The 18,297-nt window shown below is 36.0% G+C and overlaps 1 protein-coding gene across 3 annotated transcripts in view; it reads left to right on the forward strand.

Moving 5' to 3' along the window:
- Positions 1 to 18,297, forward strand: part of MGAT4C (MGAT4 family member C) — a 419,270-nt gene that overhangs the window by 200,103 nt on the left and 200,870 nt on the right. For 2 of the 3 annotated variants that reach the window (XM_030003157.1, XM_030003158.1), the window contains exon 3: positions 217 to 299. The gene's annotated coding sequence lies outside the window, so the exon portion shown is untranslated. The remainder of the gene's footprint in view (positions 1 to 216; positions 300 to 18,297) is intronic. The other variant, XM_030003159.1, reaches the window with a different exon arrangement.

Genomic DNA, 18,297 nt, shown 5'->3' on the forward strand with positions numbered 1-18,297 from the left:
TGTACAATGTGTGCATCACAATAATAGCGAGATGTTGACAATAGGCAGTCTTTTGTCTATTGTCAAAATCATATCTGAATGGACGTGTATACAGAAGCTATCTCACACTTTTTAAATTATTTTATTCCTTTAACATACTGAATAAGTATACGTGTAAAGATTAACATTTTCACAGAATAGGAAGCTAAGATCCTGTCTTTGTCTTCTCTGTTTTAGCAGGAATTTGCATTGTGGACTTTCTAATCAGACACCCAACCTGTTCTTTGACCTGATAAGAGTACGACTGGACATTGTGAAAGGTAATGCAACTTCACCTTATTGCTACCACTGATTGTGAAAAACAACAGAGTTAAATCAATATAAGCAAAACTCTTGGCTTTCATCTTGACATTTGTAGCACGGCAAACCTCGTCTTTATTAAAGGAAGCAAGAAGACAGTGCATTTTCTGTTTATTTTTAATTGAGCATCATACTGCAGTGATTTAGTCTTTAGTAAAACACACATTTCTGTATGCACTAAACGAGCTTGATATAAGCCATATATTATTTTATGAATATTTTAAATTAATACTTTGTGATTGACATGGTTGTTTTTTAAAAGACAGGCTACTTATTAGTTATGCATATTTATAACGGTTCCCAACATAAATGAAACTTTCTAACATTTACATTATAACAGATATCTTAGTATTTCTGAGTTTTATTAGGTTTCAGAGAGTATGTAAAAGTTCTAAATCTTTTTTAAGGTTCTTAATGTTTTTTCAAAAGCAGTGGCAGCTACTAAGATAAATTTGCCGAGATGTGGGCTCTCATCTCATTGTGCTCAATAAACTTCTTTGTGTTTGGCAGCTTCTCCCCCTGAAACAGCCTCATTTTATAGCCCTGCTGTTATGTTCTTGACCTTTGCCATGGCTGCAACCCTGGGGCATTTGAGCTGTCAGATAAAAAAGTGGAAAGAGAAAGAGACTGGTGAAAGTTGTAGAAGGCAAAAAGCTTTGTAATGCACTGATGAATTTCCTGCCATCAGATAGTTTTCACTTCCCCTCCATTGCTGTCACATTTCCTTAAATAATAGGGAGACTTTTCCACTAATGGACAATGGAGGCTGTTTGCCTAATGAGAACTTGCAGAGGCAGCCTGCCATGTGTCTTTATCTTTTAAACTGAGGTGAAACAAGCTTGCCTGGCTACAGATAAGTGGCTAAGAAGCAGTCCTATTCAGAGGTACCTGTCAGTAATTTATCTGGTTTTTTTGTATTCATATATACTGTTCTGTGTGCAGTAGAGCATTAAATTGCTTTCCACTGGGAGCAGGTCACATTCAGGGGTCATCAGAACCATGCTACTGGATGGAACATGCTTGATTCATACAGGCTGTTTCTATCAAGATCTTGGCAGCTGAAATGTCCAACTAATTAGAGATTTTACATTAGATTTTTTTTTTTCTGGAAGAGCTGATTATTATTTAGTATAATGCATGTAACTATGATTTGGTGAAGAGTTTATGTTTAGCGTCTAGAAGACCAAATGAATGGCTGCTGGTTGTTGTGTCAAGATTCATAATGAGTCTTTCAGTTTCTGTTAGTAAAGCTTTTTGTTCTAATTACTATATATTAGAGATAGATTAAATTTCTTGTTTTGTCACTAGGTCCTGTTTTGGGGGTCAGGGGAGAGTGCTGTTGGACAACAGAGATAAATTTCAGGCTTATTTTTGTGGAGGTTTATTCAAACCTAAGACTGTCCTAAAAACTTCCTGAATTCCTGATCCTGAAAGTAAATAATCTTGCAAATTTAAAATAATACATTTTTTCTAAAAGTCTATCAGCATGTTTGCAATGGATAAAGGGCACATTAACTCAAACTATATTTTTGTTGCAACTTAATTTCTTTCTCCTAGTGTGGGTATGAGAATGATGTTTTGGTACCTTTTGCTGCCCTTTCCCAACTTGTGATATTAAATTAATGCAATAAAGGACATGTAAACTATAACATAAAAGCAATATTTCTGTTGTATTAAAACTTTTTTTCACAATCTTTATATCTGTAAAATATGCCCAGAAATCACTTCATTATTTTCAGCTGAGAAGTGAATGTTCTATACTGGGATGAAGCATAAACCAAATGCATTTAGTTTCTTTCCACTTTACAAGAACAGTCTATTGTAGACCAAATAATAGAAAACTTTACACTGCATGGACTAAGAATTATTCCTGTCTCTCCTTCCCCACCACTTCTACTGCTAAATGATATTTTTGTGATATTAGTACTTACTAAGACATTATGAAAGACAGCTTATTATTAGATCAATCATGTAGAATTCACAGTATTTAAATGAAAAATCCACTATACCTTCTAATCTGTAAATTAAACAATGAACTTCAACCTTGTGTGTATATCTAATAAGCAGTGGTGACAAATACAGTACATACATTTAAAAGCATTTATAGAGACATAATTCTTCTTAAAATTCATAATTATTCTTTTTTAAAAACACAAAACTAAAACTTACGTCTAGTTAAATGCTATTGCAAATCAACCATGAGTTTCAAATACTGAACAGGAAATGGCATCACATGAAACCCCAACATTTTTCCTCCTTTAGAAACATATTCTGTGTGAGTTGACTTTTGAGCATGTAATGCTAAAGATGTTGAACTTATTGAATACTGAAAAGTCTGTACCCAGTAATTCATATAATATCTTTCCTCCTTAGATGAAAATATTTTTGGCTAACGTTTTTATGTACATTTTTAATCTGGGAAGTGTCACCTAAATACCATAGATGTTCTTTCAATGCTTGTGTCGTTCATTCAATGTTTTTTTATATTCTTAGTTAAATTTTCTTATCCCAGCTGTGTTCATTTCTAGGTAATGCATGGAAAGCAAAAGAAAACTAGGCACAAGACAAAGAAAGTTAATCTGTTGTAACTGTATTACTACTTAAGGAAAAAAATGTGCATGATTTTCTTAGCTCTTTTGAACACCAGTAGTAGTGTAGAAAATTACAGTTTTGGGTCCTAGTTGTAGAAAATCATGCTTCACTGATTGATTCCGTTTTCTTCCTGTGGTCCATAAGCTGTTGGAAAGGAGATGGGCTGTCTGGTAATTCCACAGCAATATTTCCATTTTGTTTATTTCTTTAAGCCTGATATTTTCATTTTTCTTTAAAGCAAAGAAAGAGATGAAGCTGTAAACCTACTGCTGAATGAAGTAGAATTGCTACTCCATAATTCTACGTTTAAAAATTGCTGTAATTTTTTCATTCCTGAAGTACTCTTGTTTTGTTGACCTCTGGTGATAAGCCCATATATATATTGCTATAAAGCTTCTTTAATATTCTCTAATATACCTGGCTATCTTTTGTAAACGTATAAAAATTACTGTTTTGCTTAAATGTGAAACTGAAATGATCAGACAATTAAACCAGTATTGAATATTTAAAAGGGGAAAAAAGCGTTACTGCTCTATCATAGCAGAATATAATTAGAAATTGTCATGTAAATATGTCGATATTTTGATAGAAGCCTAAAGTAAATCCCTTGTCATGATAAGAGAAATAAGAGGCAATCTGAATATCCAAATGAGATTTATTTACAGATTCAGACTGATACGGTCCTCCACACTGACTAGAAAGTCAGGAACTAGTAGTCAGGATCTGTGATGGAACATTTTTTTCCATTCATACTTCCACATACTGAGGCTACTTATGGGAACACAGCAATATGAAGAGCTCTGCATCTTCCTAGAAAAGTCATGTAATCACAGGAAAAAGATTTGCCATATAAACATTTCCTACAAGTTTAGTTTTTTTAGTTTTATAATCTTGTGAAATCCACTTGCCATTGTAAAAATATAGCTGAATACTATAATTTCACTGTAGTAGAACTTGCAAGAATCTGTGGCTTTCTGAGAATCCAGTGGCATCTTTACTCACTGATTTAAATACTAGGTCTGCTTTACAAACATTCGTCAATCCTCTTTAAAACTTTATATAGATCTTAGTTACCTGGCAGTCTACAAGAATGTGATGAGAGAGGTATTCTGGAAATCAGAACTTTGTGCTTAATTTAACATAGTAAATTTATCCTCCTTCAAACCTTTCATCAGTCCGTCAGTCTTCTTCCTCTCCCATTTCCCCTCCTTTTTCTGTGATATTCTTGAATCAGTTTTTTTTCAAAGAGACAAAAGAAAAAGGCTATGCTTACCAGCACTCATGGATGTGTAAAACCTTCATGCTATGGTCAGTGCATTGCTGAGTTAATTCAGCAGTCTGTCAGAAACGTAGCAGTCTCTCATCCTGTTCACCTTAATGGATACATTAACTGAAGCTGTTACGCTGCAATGATTTTTTTTCTCCCATTAGTTTTAATAGGTTTTATTTACTTTTGGCTTTTCTGGAGCTGTGGCCATTGTTTGCAACTGTAAGAAAAATCTTATTTATGGGAGTTACACCATCCTGTATTAATTATATATAGGCTAAGTGCTTTATGAGTTTTATTGCTTAGCACCCCACAAGACTGACCCTTCATATGTAAAACTACTGTTCCAGTAATACACAGGACATTATAAATATGAGAAAGGCAGAGACATTTTGAGAGATACAGTTTTTTCTTTAAATACACAGTGACACTATTATACTGGCTAATTGGTTTGTGCGGCATTATTCCAGCATAAAATAACAGACATAAAGCTTCTATGAACTGTGACTTTTGTATCATCCTGTTAGTTGCAAATAAGATTGTTGACCATAAAATGCGTTTTCTGTAACGAGTATCACTGCTGTATCCTGTAAGATTTAATTACAAATTAACTAGTTCAGCTTTATACAAGGCCTTGGAGACCAGGGTTTTGGCATGGCAATAAAGGCAGCTTAAAAGAATTTTCCCCCTCCCCTTTGATCTGAAAATCAGGATTTGTATAGAGAAAAATATGTTGTGCAAAGTATATGTCAGTTTAAGAATTGTCTAAAGAATTCTGCATGTACCCAGTGTTTGTCTGTTGCATTGTCAGGTGTGCATAAATCATGACTGCAATAAGTAGAAGCTGGATTTTGTAGGCCATTGTTGAACATTTTTTTCTATGTATCTGCCTAAATAAGGATTACTGTATTCAGCATCTGAGAGCACATTGATAATTTTTTTTTTTGTGAGCTTCCTGAAATTTGGCAGAAAATGCCTGTGCCTGAACTGATTAATTATTAACTACTATAGGTATTCTTAATGCAAACAGCACAGCATAATGCACATCACTAGCTGACAGGCTATGGATGTGTTGAAGGCATACAATAAAAATAAAACACAGAAGTTACACTTTCTGACTCTTAGCAGAGAACTTAGATCCAGAAAAAAAGTATAGAAGTCTAATGGGCTACTGTGAATACCAGAATTATGTTTAATAATGTACGTATATCTCAATTCATTACTATCTTTTGCATGACTTATGGCCATGCAGTTGTCTTTAAAATACATCATTTAGTGACTACTTATTCTGTGACTGCCTCTGAGCTAACATATTTATTTTCTATTGCAGTGTAGTTAACAACATTTCTTTTTATTAGTTTGAAGTTTACATTGTAAAAATATTCTGAATTGTTGCATGTATAACTTATTCTATAACATATTGGTAAATTACTGACTAATTTAACTGATCTTTAACTATGTGCCACTGTAAAAAGAACTTCATTCTATTGCTGGTCTATCCAAACTGAATCCCAGAAATCTTCTTTTAGAAAGCTCTTAAGATTTTTTTAAAAATCCATCTCTTGTCTGAGACACTGGTTACATCTCAGAGTCCATATGAATTGAATTAAAACTGCAGTAAAGTGTATTAACCAAACTGAAATTCAGCTTCCCTAAGGAGTGCAGTGTTAAGTAGGAGCAGGGATTCACTACTGTCACATATTTCTATTGGAGGAAATTTTCATATTCTTATTAGAAAGGGAGATGGAAAACGAGGTATTTTGAACATGCACAAGATTTGTTAAACCACATCCTTTGATAAAAATAAACTTCACATATCTGATGCCAGCCCCAGAAATCATATGAAAGTAGTTTGGAATCAGAACAGTAGAGCTGGCTTTTGAGCGCCCGAAGTACTTGAAAAGTCTCTCTACAGCTGAGAATGTGCAAGTTAATTTCTCATCAATGAGCTTCCATGGTTGTGATATTTGGAGGAAATAAGGGTGGATTTGTTGGCTTGCTGTTTTAACCCCCTTGTTACACTCATCTCTCCATGTCTGAAGAGTGGAAAAGGGACAAAGTAATAAATCTTCAAAAAGTCTGGTTTTAGCATGCTATCTTTAAGCTTACTATGTTGGTATATCAAATATTTTAAAAGGTGAAAATATTTTTTTAATTAGCTTACAGACACTGGAAAATCTTATTTCTTTATAAATTCCTACTTTTCTTAATAAACAGAAAACATGAATCAGCCTAGTGTGAAAAACTCTGTTAAAAAACATGTTCTATTTTAGGTGGCTTAAACTCCTTTTTAAGTGTTTCAGCAGTTTGTATGAAATTATTATGAGTGAATAAGAAAAAGAGGAAACCAGATTCTTTTGGGCAACATCAGTCACATGACATATTTCACCAACAATAAGTATTGTTACTCTTATGCAGTGTGCAGCCTCTACTGGGCGATCATTTTCAAGACAACAGTCCTGCTTTCTGTAAATCAAAATGACTCTGTGACACTGTTTGCTGTAATACCATTTCTGAATTAAAATTCATTTGTGTTTCTGCCACCATAGCTACAACATGTTGCTTTCTAAACTCATATTACAGAATGCAGGTTCATAAACAGGATACATAGTCTGATTGGTTTCTTTTCAAGGATGATATTTTTAGCAGTTTCAACAGAAGCAGTAGTGGTGGAATGTTTTTTTTTTTTATTTTCCAATGAAGTGCTCTCTGTAGGAGGCCAGATACCATCAATTCCCTCATAAATCATTGAACATTTGAAAAAAGCTCTTTTAATATTTCACAGGAGGAGCAGAGTTGTTTATTCTTTTTTAGTGATTCTTGAAGTAGGTTTGCTAGTCATAATGTAAAGTAAGGGGAATGATTAAGTTCTGTTGAAGTCTGTGGGAAATTTGCTTTTAATCCCATGGTGTCTGAATGTCACCGTACATGTTTAAATTCACATTACAACTTAAAAAAAAAAAAAAAAAAAGAGGAGAAAGGAATGTTAAGATTAAGTTCCTTTTCCTTTTGGCTCCACATACTCATCCTTTGGAAGTACTTAGTAACTGACACTGCCAGTGGAATATGAGCTGAGATCTCTTTCTTAACTGAATTGAATTCAGAAAACTATCTTTGTGGTTTTACTTTGAACTTGGTACAGATTTTTTTGCTTTAGAAACTGTGTATATGTTTAGATACATGGGTCTTTTCCATGGGCTGCAGTTCTTCATGAACTGCTGCAGCGTGGGTCCTTTCCACAGTCTGCAGTCCTTCAGGAACAGACTGCTCCAGTGTGGGTATCCCACAGGCAGCAGCTCCTGCCAGGAGCCTCCTGCTGCCTGGGCTTTCCACGAGCTGCAGCTTCCTTCAGGGCATATCCACCTGCTGTGACATGGGCTCCTCCACAGGCTGCAGTGTGGAGATCTGCTCCACCATGGTCCTCCACAGGCTGCAGGGGGCACAGCCTGCCTCACCATGGTCTTCTCACAGATTGCCGGGGAATCTCTGCTCCGGTACCTGGAGCACCTCCCCACCCTCCTTCTTCACTGACCTGGGGGTCTGCAGGGTTGTTTCTCATGTTTTTCTCACTCTCTTCTCTCACAGCTTCTGCACATTTTTTTACCCTTTCTTAAATATGAAAAGTTTGAAAGTGTTTGTTTTCTCTTCTATTTAAATCTACGTATTCACATATAGAGCAAGAATGTTTGTAGTTTAAACTCATGAAGTTCAACTAGGGGAAGTTCAAAGTCCTGCACCTCAGGAGGAACAACCCATGCACCAGAATACGCTGCGGGCCACCCAGCTGGAAAGCAGCTTGGCAGAAAAAGACCTCAGGGTTCTAGTGGGCACCAGGTTGAATATGAGCCAGCAGCGTGCCCTTGCTGCAAAGAAGGTGAATGGTATCATCGGCTGCATTAGACGTAGTATTGCCAGCAGGTCGAGGGAGGCGATCCTTCCCCTCTATTCAGCACTGGTGAGGCCACACCTGGAGCACTGTGTCCAGATCTGGGCTCCTCAGTACAAGAGAGATATGGAGATACCGTAATTCTGTGATTCTCTGAAGTTAGAGTAATACTCGACCATGCTTAACTTAATGCTGTGAATCACCATAGATTATCAGGTTTTAAGATCCTTAATTTTTATGATTCTATGTTACTTTAGTTTTGTATTTGTTTGAATGTGTGGAAGAAATCAAGCGCAACACTTCAGTGTAAATGCACTTCAGTGTATTGCTTCTGCTTTGAGGAGATCCATTTACAATTTTTTCTGTATTAAGAGGGCTGAAAAACTTTTGCTGATTCAGAGCAAGTATCAGTTGGGAAAGTTCCCCTCTACGTTGTTAGACACCAAGATTCAAGTTCCTGCTTTACTGAAAGTTTCTTAATCTAATCAGGAATTAAGTCATGCTCCTCAGTTTGGCCACAAATTCTATGACATAGCAGGAAGATATCTCTGATAATATTGACTGGGACATCAACATGAAAAGCTCTGATTGTTGACAACATTACTATGAGTTATATAAAAAAAAAAAAAAGATACTCACAAATTATTAGCAATCTCTGCTTTCTGCTTTTGCATTTTTTCCTAGAGTATTCCTTCAATCCTCCCTGAGAAGCTCAACTGGATGTCTTTTCATTACTTTCCCAGTTTTCCAGAAGTTCCTTTATAAAAAAAAGAAACAAAGGGGTGCTTGTCCAAATGATGGAGGGGACGTTCTGTTCTAACCACCTTATTTCAGTTGTCTCAATGTGGGAGTTATGCTGCCTATGCTTCACACAGAGTACTTAGAAGAAGACTGCCTCAGAAGATGGTTCTGAATCCCTCAGGACTAGGTTAGGTACCTCTGAGTAATCATCTCAGTTTGGCTACACAGCACATCTGGATTCCTAAAACAGATGTTTTTCTTATAGAAGAGTGGAAACAAATAACTTTCACTTTTCTGTGTATTTACAAAGTTTCTCCCTTGATAGGGAGGCTATTGAAAATTATTGTTTCCATTGTAAGAATCATCTGCACTTGGCAGAACTCATGTATGATTTGGGAAAAGTTAGAAAATAGCTAAATTAATGATCACCAATATCAAAGCAACTTTTTGCAGACTTTATTTAGTCATGATGAGTATAAGTTTTTACCACTTTGAGTACATGTTCGTTTCCCTGGCAACTGTCAGAATATTGTGTAAATTTGGGGGTGAAACTTTGTTCATGCTGATGTTATTGGGACTTTGTTGTATTAGTCCAGAATTTTATCTACTTCATTCTGAACATAACTTTTCCTCCTAGCTCTGTCTTATAAAAAAATTATGCCAGATATTTTATTTTTTACATAGAGGTAATATGTCTTTGAGAGCATGTCTAATAACCAAGATCATCTTATAAACAATGGTTGTAAATATATATATTTTTTTATTTAAAAAAAATAAAGTGGAGGTATTGATACCATCCTAGGTTGATATTTTCAGTGGCAAGATATACAATCCATGATGTATTAAGTTCCTTATTAGAACTTTTAAACTATAGTGTTAAGATCAAACCACTTTTTTATTGTGTTGCAAAGAAAAATGGATGAAAATACTTTAAAAACATCTTAGCATTTTTGCCAAGTGTCTGTTGAAAGACATGAACATGGAATTCAGAAATACCTGTAGAAATTATTTATAAAAGGTGTAACTCTCAATCTTAAGTAAAGCTGTGTGCCCTGTTTCCTTTGATGTTGAACAGAAGGTGGACTAGTGAAGGAGCTGAGAAAGAGTGGAACCTTGGCAGTGTTCTTTATCATCCATCATCCTGCATCGCAAAGGCAAAAAAATGAAAAAGCCTTTTCAGAAATCTAGCATCTACACTGAAAGCAAAATCAGCTTTGGGTATGGTAATAGTTAAAAGTAGTAGGTAAAACTAAAAAGTAGTAGTGCAGTATGCTTATCTACCTCTCAACAGAGGCCATTGAATAGGAAGAAACCTATTAGAATGAAGTTTGTAATTGGTCATTTCCATTACTTTTTATAACATGATAAATTCCTGAAAAGTTCATTTGGATTGTGGCCCTAACTATCTCGGGGTCTTACAAAAATCTTTCCGTAAGAGCTTGTTATTTATTGATGATGTATGCAGATGACCAAAAATAGTAGTTAAATTTTTTTAAAAAATTAAAAAATGATAAGGATTTTTTTTTTTAAAACTGCTCATGGGGTGTACAAATGCAAGTTATGTACATGACCTAAATGTACTAGGAATTTACTAGGACTTCCTTTTTTCTAATAGCTCCCTGTTTCCATTGCTCATTCTTAATGAACTCAGTCTATCAATTCAAAATATCTGTGACAATTTACAGAAGTTGCTGATAGTGTATATCAATACTGTATTTAAAAATACTGGAAGTATACAAGGTGAGCTGATTCCTTTAGTCTTTCCACTTCTTTACTGCAGTCCTTTAAAACACTATGAGAGCAGATCAGTTAGAAGAATTTCTATGTTCATACTTCATTTTCTTGTTATATCTTTGTAGCTTTAATATCACACATAGAACTCTTGGTGGTGGGAATGGTAATGGTTTGTCAAAGATATTTGTTAGGATCTCATGGCTTTTTCAGCTATTTTGCCATCACAAGCCACATATATGCTGATGACATTTTGATATGCAGAAGTAAGAGAAAAAAATTTCCTTTTGAGCATAGTTTTGCCATATTAATAGACAAGCTCGTGTTCTCTACATACTGGAGCATCAATGTGCAGCAGTCACGCTCTGCCCATGGCTTGAGAATTTTCTCTTTACATTGTTGTTGTTTTCTTGTCAGTGTAGGATTTTAACTGTAAGTAGCTGCATCATTTGTATTTTTCAAAGTCTTTTCTGATTGTTCTCTTGCTACCACTTGAAATTTTTTTCTCTTGTCCAGTTCCCAGAGGTTTTAAGAAATGAATTTCATTACTCTTGTTATATACATAAAGCCTAAAATGATTTCCTATTCTTTTTGTATGTTTCTCCATACATCTGTTTTCTTGCATGTTACAGTTTTATAAAATGTGAGGTTTTTTTGAGTGGAACTAAGTGCCCATCTTCACTCATGCTGGATATACATCTTGCCTTGCGTATATTGAAAATTTGCTGTTTGTGGTTTTGTTACATGAGTCTTTTGTGCCCTGTTGCGACTTAAGTGTATGCATATGTTGGGCTAGGTCTTTGATTTATAACTAGCATACTGTGAATAGTTCTTCAAAAAAATATTATAGTCTGAATTTTCTGTGTGTTCAGGATACAGTCTTTTTTAATGTTCAACGCCCTTCTTTGACAATTTCTGCACGTTTTGATTTTACTTTATTCATTATAATTAGAATTACATCAGAGTTACATTCTTCCTACAGAAGCACACTTTATTATCAACTATAGTTGGGTTACATGTACTGTTATTCCATTGCTTGATTTCTCAAAAGGAAAAAATAAACAGAACAGGGCATTTTATGCTCAGCACAATTAATCACATGGTTTCCTATGTGTGTGTGTAATACATTTCCCCACTGCAATAACTGGCAATGGGCACCCACTTCAGTTTCTGTGTTCTTCCCATCAGGTGCCCTTCATTTTTTCCAATGCCTGTAATATCCCCTCTTCTCACTGGAATACCCCATGATTCTTACATGACTCTAACGTTAACATACATACATATATATATGTATGTATATGTATATATTTGGCCTTCTGGTGACCCAGTAAACAGCTAGTTCAGAGTAAAAATAAGTGTATGCTGACAGTCTAGCTAGCAACTAATACATAGAAATGAGTAAGTGCTGAGTTACTGCTGCCTTGTGGGAAAATTAAAACACACTTTCTCGCCTTTCTCAGTAAGACATTTTATTAAACATGTAGACAGTATGTACTTTGAGAAGTCTTAAACAGTAAATGAAGCTAAATATGCATTTATTTACTTTTTTCCTTTTTTTTTTCCTTTTTTTTTTTCCTTTTCCCCCGTTTTTACCCCAAACCGTGTACCTTTTCACTTTTTTTAGTAGGATTACTGTGAAAGATCCGTTCACTGAACACACTGCTGCTGTTTTATCTTATAGAAGACCCCTGACTTTCATTCTCTTATGTGCTGCTAGAGGAAATTTTGGTTTATTGACTTGTCCTACCCAGATCAGGTCTTTGGGAACCAGGTGCTGCTTATAAAATTCTGGATGAAATCTTTATATCTATTAGTTTCTGTCTTGGGTTGCTCCTAGGAAAAGAAACCCGCACAAGATGGGCTTCATTGTACATGAAGCCTACGTTCTTTTAGCAGATCAGCCCATAAAAAAAAGCAAGGTACAATAGGCTACAACCAGTTAGTGTTCTTCTATCTAGGGAAGATAAACCAATCAGATTGGCATGTATAAATATAATAACACAAGCAGCATTTTTTGCTTTTCTAAGGCTTCTGAAAAAAAGTATATAGCTTATCCTCATTAAGGTTTCTGTGTACCATTGTAGAAACATAAATTCATTTACATAAAAGTGGAACTTTTTTTCTTAATATATTCTTATTCTGCTGATTTTCCTTTCTTATTTTTGCCACCCTCAGTACCTCTTCAACCAGACTGGATAACAATAACATAAATATGTATTGGGTTTGCGTGGCAAAGTTTTGTAGCAGGGGGGCTACAGGGGTGGCTTCTGAGAGAACCTGCTAGAAGCTTCCCCCGTGTTCAAAAGAGCCGATGCCAGCCAGCTCCAAGACGGACCCACCGCTGGCCAAGGTCGAGCCCATCAGCAACAGTGGTAATGCATCTGGGAGAACAGATTTAAGAAATGGAAAAACTGCTGTTCAACAGCAGCTGAAGAGAGGAGTGAGAATATGTGAGAGAAACAACCCTGCAGACCCGCAGGTCTGTGAAGAAGGAGGGGGAGGAGGTGCTCCAGGCACCGGAGCAGAGATTCCCCTGCAGCCCGTGGGGAAGATCACGGTGAGGCAGGCTGTCCCCCTGCAGCCCATGAAGAGCAGATATCCACCTGCAGCCCGGGGAGGACACCACACCGGAGCAGGGGGACACCTGAAGGAGGACCTGTGGCCCCATGGAGAGAGGAGCCCACGCTGGAGCAGGTTTGCTGGCACCATTTGTGACCCTCCACGCAGGACCAGTCTGTGCCTGAAGGACTGCAGCCCGTGGAAGGGACCCACACTGGAGCAGTTTGTGAAGAACCGCAGCCCGTGGGAAGGACCCACGTTGAGAAGCTCATGGAGGACTGTTTCCTATGGCAGGAACCCCACACTGGATCAGGGGAAGAGTGTGAGGAGTCCTCCCCCTGAGGAGGAAGGAGCGGCAGAGACAACGTGTGATGAACTGACCGCAATCCTCATTCCCCTTCCCCCTGTGCCACTCAGGGGGAGCAGGTAGAGAAAACTGGGAGTGAAGTTGTGCCCGGGGAAGAAGGGAGGGGTGGCAGGAATGTGTTTTAAGATTTGGTTTTATTTTTCATTATCCTACTCTGATTTGATTTGTAATAAATTAAATTCATTTTCCCCAATTCGAGTCTGTTTTGCCCGTGATGGTAATTGCTGAGTGATCTCCCTGTCCTCATCTCAACCCACGAGCCTTTTGTTATATTTTCTCTCCCCTGTCCGGCTTGGTGGGCACCTGGCATCCAGCCAGGGTCAACCCACCAGAAAATACTGCAAGACCTTACCATAAAAGTCAGTTTCAGAATCCTGTATGTACAAGGAGCGTAAGGAAGAGAACATGCTAAAACTCATCCTAAAAGGCTAATAGTTCAGAAGTATACAAAGATGTAGTATCAAGGATTGTACTGGAAAGTTTTGTGTTTTAAAATGTAGTAAAAATGGCATTTTAACTGAAGCTGCTGCTATTGTTTTCCTCAATAATAGTAATTTGCATGTTCTTGATGAACATGCAAGGAGGGATTTCCAAGAGAAATGTGATTTAAATCAAGAAAATAGTATTGTACATTAGGGTAATGCTTTTAAGATACGTTCATTTTAAACATAAAATAGAGTTCCCTGTAATAAGTAGTTCATAAACTTATTGCTTAGTCTTTTAAGGCAGACTAGTCCAATGCTTGAAATACACATCAGGGAACAATTTTGCACTGATGGAATAAACGCCGTAGCAATCCTTTAGGTCTTTTTCTTTTCTCTTTTCTTACAGAACACAGGAGTCAATACTAGTTTCTCTTTTTCAATTACACAGGCAAAGACATTTCAGGCATGTAGGAATACTTTGAATGAATCACAGAAAACTGTGAAGCTGTAGTTTGTTGCTTTTCTGTAATTTCAGGGAGAAAAAAATAATCTGCCACTTCTACAAACTTAAAATCTCTCTCAGCTCATCCGTGTTCAGTTTTGTGGTGTCTGAGTTTCAGTGATAATCTTAAAATGTACACCAGAATATAGTATTTACCATGACAATGTACACATCTATTTAAATTGCAACTGATAAGAAAATGAATTTTTTGCACTCAGATTGTAACGTTAGGTCAAAGGGAGGGGATTTGCTTATCATTTATGTGGGCCTTGTCTTTCACTCTCATCTCTATCACTCGCTACAACAGACTGCAACACGGTGACTACTTAGGATTGTTGGCCAATCAACAAGAGCTGTAACAAGATAAAAGTCCTTTGCACATGTCTGCAGATAGAGCAATCCAAATGTCATGGGTTTCAGTTGATTAATTTTACTCGTACACGGGCCCATATTAAAAATGCAGCAGTCAAATGCTCTCTTTAGTTACCTTCGAGAAAGGATCAGACTGTAAAATGCTCATAAAAGCAACAATAATGGGCAAGATAAAAGACTCATCTACTCCAACATCTTGTGTTAGACAGTAGCCAATTGCGGATGCAAGAATAAACTAATACTTCACTCAGTTTAACCTCACAGCTTCTGACATCCTGTAGCTTAGGACCCTCTGGACTGGAGTTTGTCTCTGCACCCTTTTGTTTGATACCAGTTAGTAACTGCAACAGCAGTTATGTTGTCACAGCATGTTGCCAGTAAGTTTCACAATTCATTTGCACATTGAGTGGAAAAAAACCCCTGCTTTAAGTTCAAGAATTCTTCTTCATTATTTCTTTTGGTTATTCTTGGGTTTTGTATTGAGTAAAATAGTGAATAACACTTCCTCTTTTTCACCTTCTCTGCATTATTCATGTCTCTCTCTCTATTGCAATCATATATTCTCCTCCAGTCATTTCTTTTTCCAGGTGAAGAATCCCAGTTGATTTAATATCTCCTCATATGCAAGTCTTTTCATACTTCATTTTTACTTGTACTTTTCCCTTTGAGTTGGGGAGACCTGAAAGATGTTCGGCATTCAAGATAATATGAATTATGCAATTATGAAATACCACAGTAATGTTTTATGATTTTGTTTTATGATTTTTTTTCTTTTCTAAAACGCCACAATTTTGACTGCTGCCGTTTTCATAAAATTAACCACAATGACTCTAATGCTGTTTCTAATGTGTTAGTTTAGAACCCATTGTTACATATATACACTTGTCTGACTTTTTTCCATAATTTTTGCTTTACACTGAATATACTGAATTTCTCCTGTCATTTTATGGTCCGGTTACTTGGTATCATAAAATACTTCTGCAACTCTTTGCTGGCAACTTTAATTTTGACTATTCTGAATAATTTTGGTATCATCATATATTCCTTCATTGTTTAATACCTTTTACAGATCATCCATCTATGAATATACTTAAAAATACAATTCCCTCACACTTCACCAAGGGATTTCCCAGGTAACCTTTCATTGTTAAAGAAACCATTTATTTCTGTTCTTGGTTTGCTGTTCTTTAATCAGCTGCTAACTGTGTAAGATGGTAGTGAATGCTTGGTGTCTGATAGCTTTTGCTTTAGAAAATCTCTAGTTCAATTAGGCAACTATACAACTTATTAGAAGAGTACCTACATAAACTGGGCCAGAATGTACTTCCAAAAATATGTTTACCGACACCTTTAACCTACATATTCATTCATTTATATTAATAAGTTTTAGACATATTTACCATCTTTGCTTATCAAAATACATAAATACATCACTATTTATCTAGATATTTAAGTACTTTTTAAAAAGTTATTCTGAGATAAATTTTAGCTGCCTTGGGTGGCAAAACAGTGAGCTAATGAATAAGCTGTGGACTTCAGATTTCAGGGTCATTCAAAATGAGCTTCTTGTAAAGATGAATATGTCCTGAAATGTATTGAGTGTCAAAGTACTGTAATCCCAAAATATATTTTCAGAGCTGAAGTTTGTGAGTGACTAGAAATCAATTTCAAATAGAAATGAATCCATTTCTTGTAGTTACTTTTTAAATTACCAAAATGAAGGATTTTACTTTCCACCTACCTGATACAACAAGTTTACAGTCAGTAAACACACTCTCACATACAACCAATAATTATAGGTTCAACCTAGCAGGTTTTTTCAATTCTTATTTAAGTTGTAAGTTTGTTGGGGTTTTTTTTGTGAATCATGAATATTTTTTTCCTAATTTATTAAAATAAACTAAAACTACATATCAGTTTTGTACTTGGAGATAACCTCATTTCTTTGTATCATGTTTATGCATTGACTTAGTGATTCATACTTATAGGTCACTAGTATAAATTGCATATATGTATGTACGGTTCATAGAGGTAATGAAAAAGATGATATATGAAAAAGTTCATATAATGCTGTAGAAACCCTAAAAGAAAACTTAGTAAAAATAATTTTAAAACATATATTCATTTGATAGCACAAGCCCTGCATGAAAGCTAAAGAAATATTGAAAATCATTGGTATGCAAATTCTATACTATACCTATTGCCAAACTAGTGAAATATATAGTTTTGCCCTATCTATCATCATCACTGATAAACACTATCTTCTCCAGGGAGTCATTTGCAGTACAGGCACTGCAGATATCTATGTAGATTACTAAAATTAGCGACAGTGTTTCTGACACGGAACATGCTGCTTGACAATGCAAAATGCCACAAGGAATAATCCAAACAATACAGGGAGGAAGCATTACATTAATGCATGGATGATGTGAAGTACTAATACATTTTAATGTGTGTATTAATTATTTTTGTGATGTTTTTTATAACATGCTAAAGAAACACTGTTTCAATATATAAATAAGGACAAATGCATTCTTTTGCCGTTCCATCCAGTATGACAATTGCCTGTATATATAGGGTAATAAGCAAATATACTGAAGAGAGGAATCGCACTTCTAGTGAGTTGGATGACACCTGCTACACCATGTTATTCTAATACATAGAATAACTGTTCTCATGTGACTAACTGTATGTATCTGGTCAGTAAAAATCAGTAATCCATTGTCCTGCTGCTGTGATTATGGATACAGCCATGGATTTCTGTGCATCTTCTTCCCAGGCTGCGCAAGTTTGGTCTTCTAAAAGCGACTGTGCTTGGCCACTATGTGTGCTCAAAGCAATTATTCTTCAGCATTGAGCCCAGTGTGCCTGAAGTCTTACTAAATGTGGACTGAGTGATTAAATGAACATTGTAACTGGGAACATGCAAGTCTGCTGTGATGATTATGGTTTAGTATCAGAGCCCTTCTTATTTAATAATAAGCACCTTCCCTGGATAGTTGCTCTTCCCTACTTATCATCCCTTGTATCCTTCCGTATTTCCTAATTCTCACTACTGATGCCAATCAACTTTCCCATCCATCTCTTAATTATTATGATATTGATATGCCTCCAACACACAGCCGTACTGACTATGGGTTGTATCAATAGTGGGCTTGGGGCTTCTTTTCTCATATTCATGCAGTCACTGGGGAAAGGCTCTCTACAAGAGCTGGAGACTGTTTTGCGGTTTGAAGAAAACCCTGAAGGTAGTTCCACCAGGCAAGCTGGCTCTCCTCTTGCCAGTTTCTGCTACATGTGAAAATAAAAAATAAAAAAAAAAATTCTTATTCAGTGAAAAAATGTTTGGGTGTTTTGTTCTTTTTTTAAATCAATAGGTGTGGCCTATACATTTTAACAAACTGTAGGTAGTATGACTAATTTTCTGATAGCTTAGGATACAGTCATACTTAAAAGGTTATTTTTGATATTTATTCAAGCCCTCATTCAAAACCACTTTGTATTATTGACAGGTGA

Source organism: Aquila chrysaetos, chromosome 26 (assembly GCF_900496995.4).
Source record: "Aquila chrysaetos chrysaetos chromosome 26, bAquChr1.4, whole genome shotgun sequence".
Lineage (NCBI taxonomy): Eukaryota > Metazoa > Chordata > Aves > Accipitriformes > Accipitridae > Aquila > Aquila chrysaetos.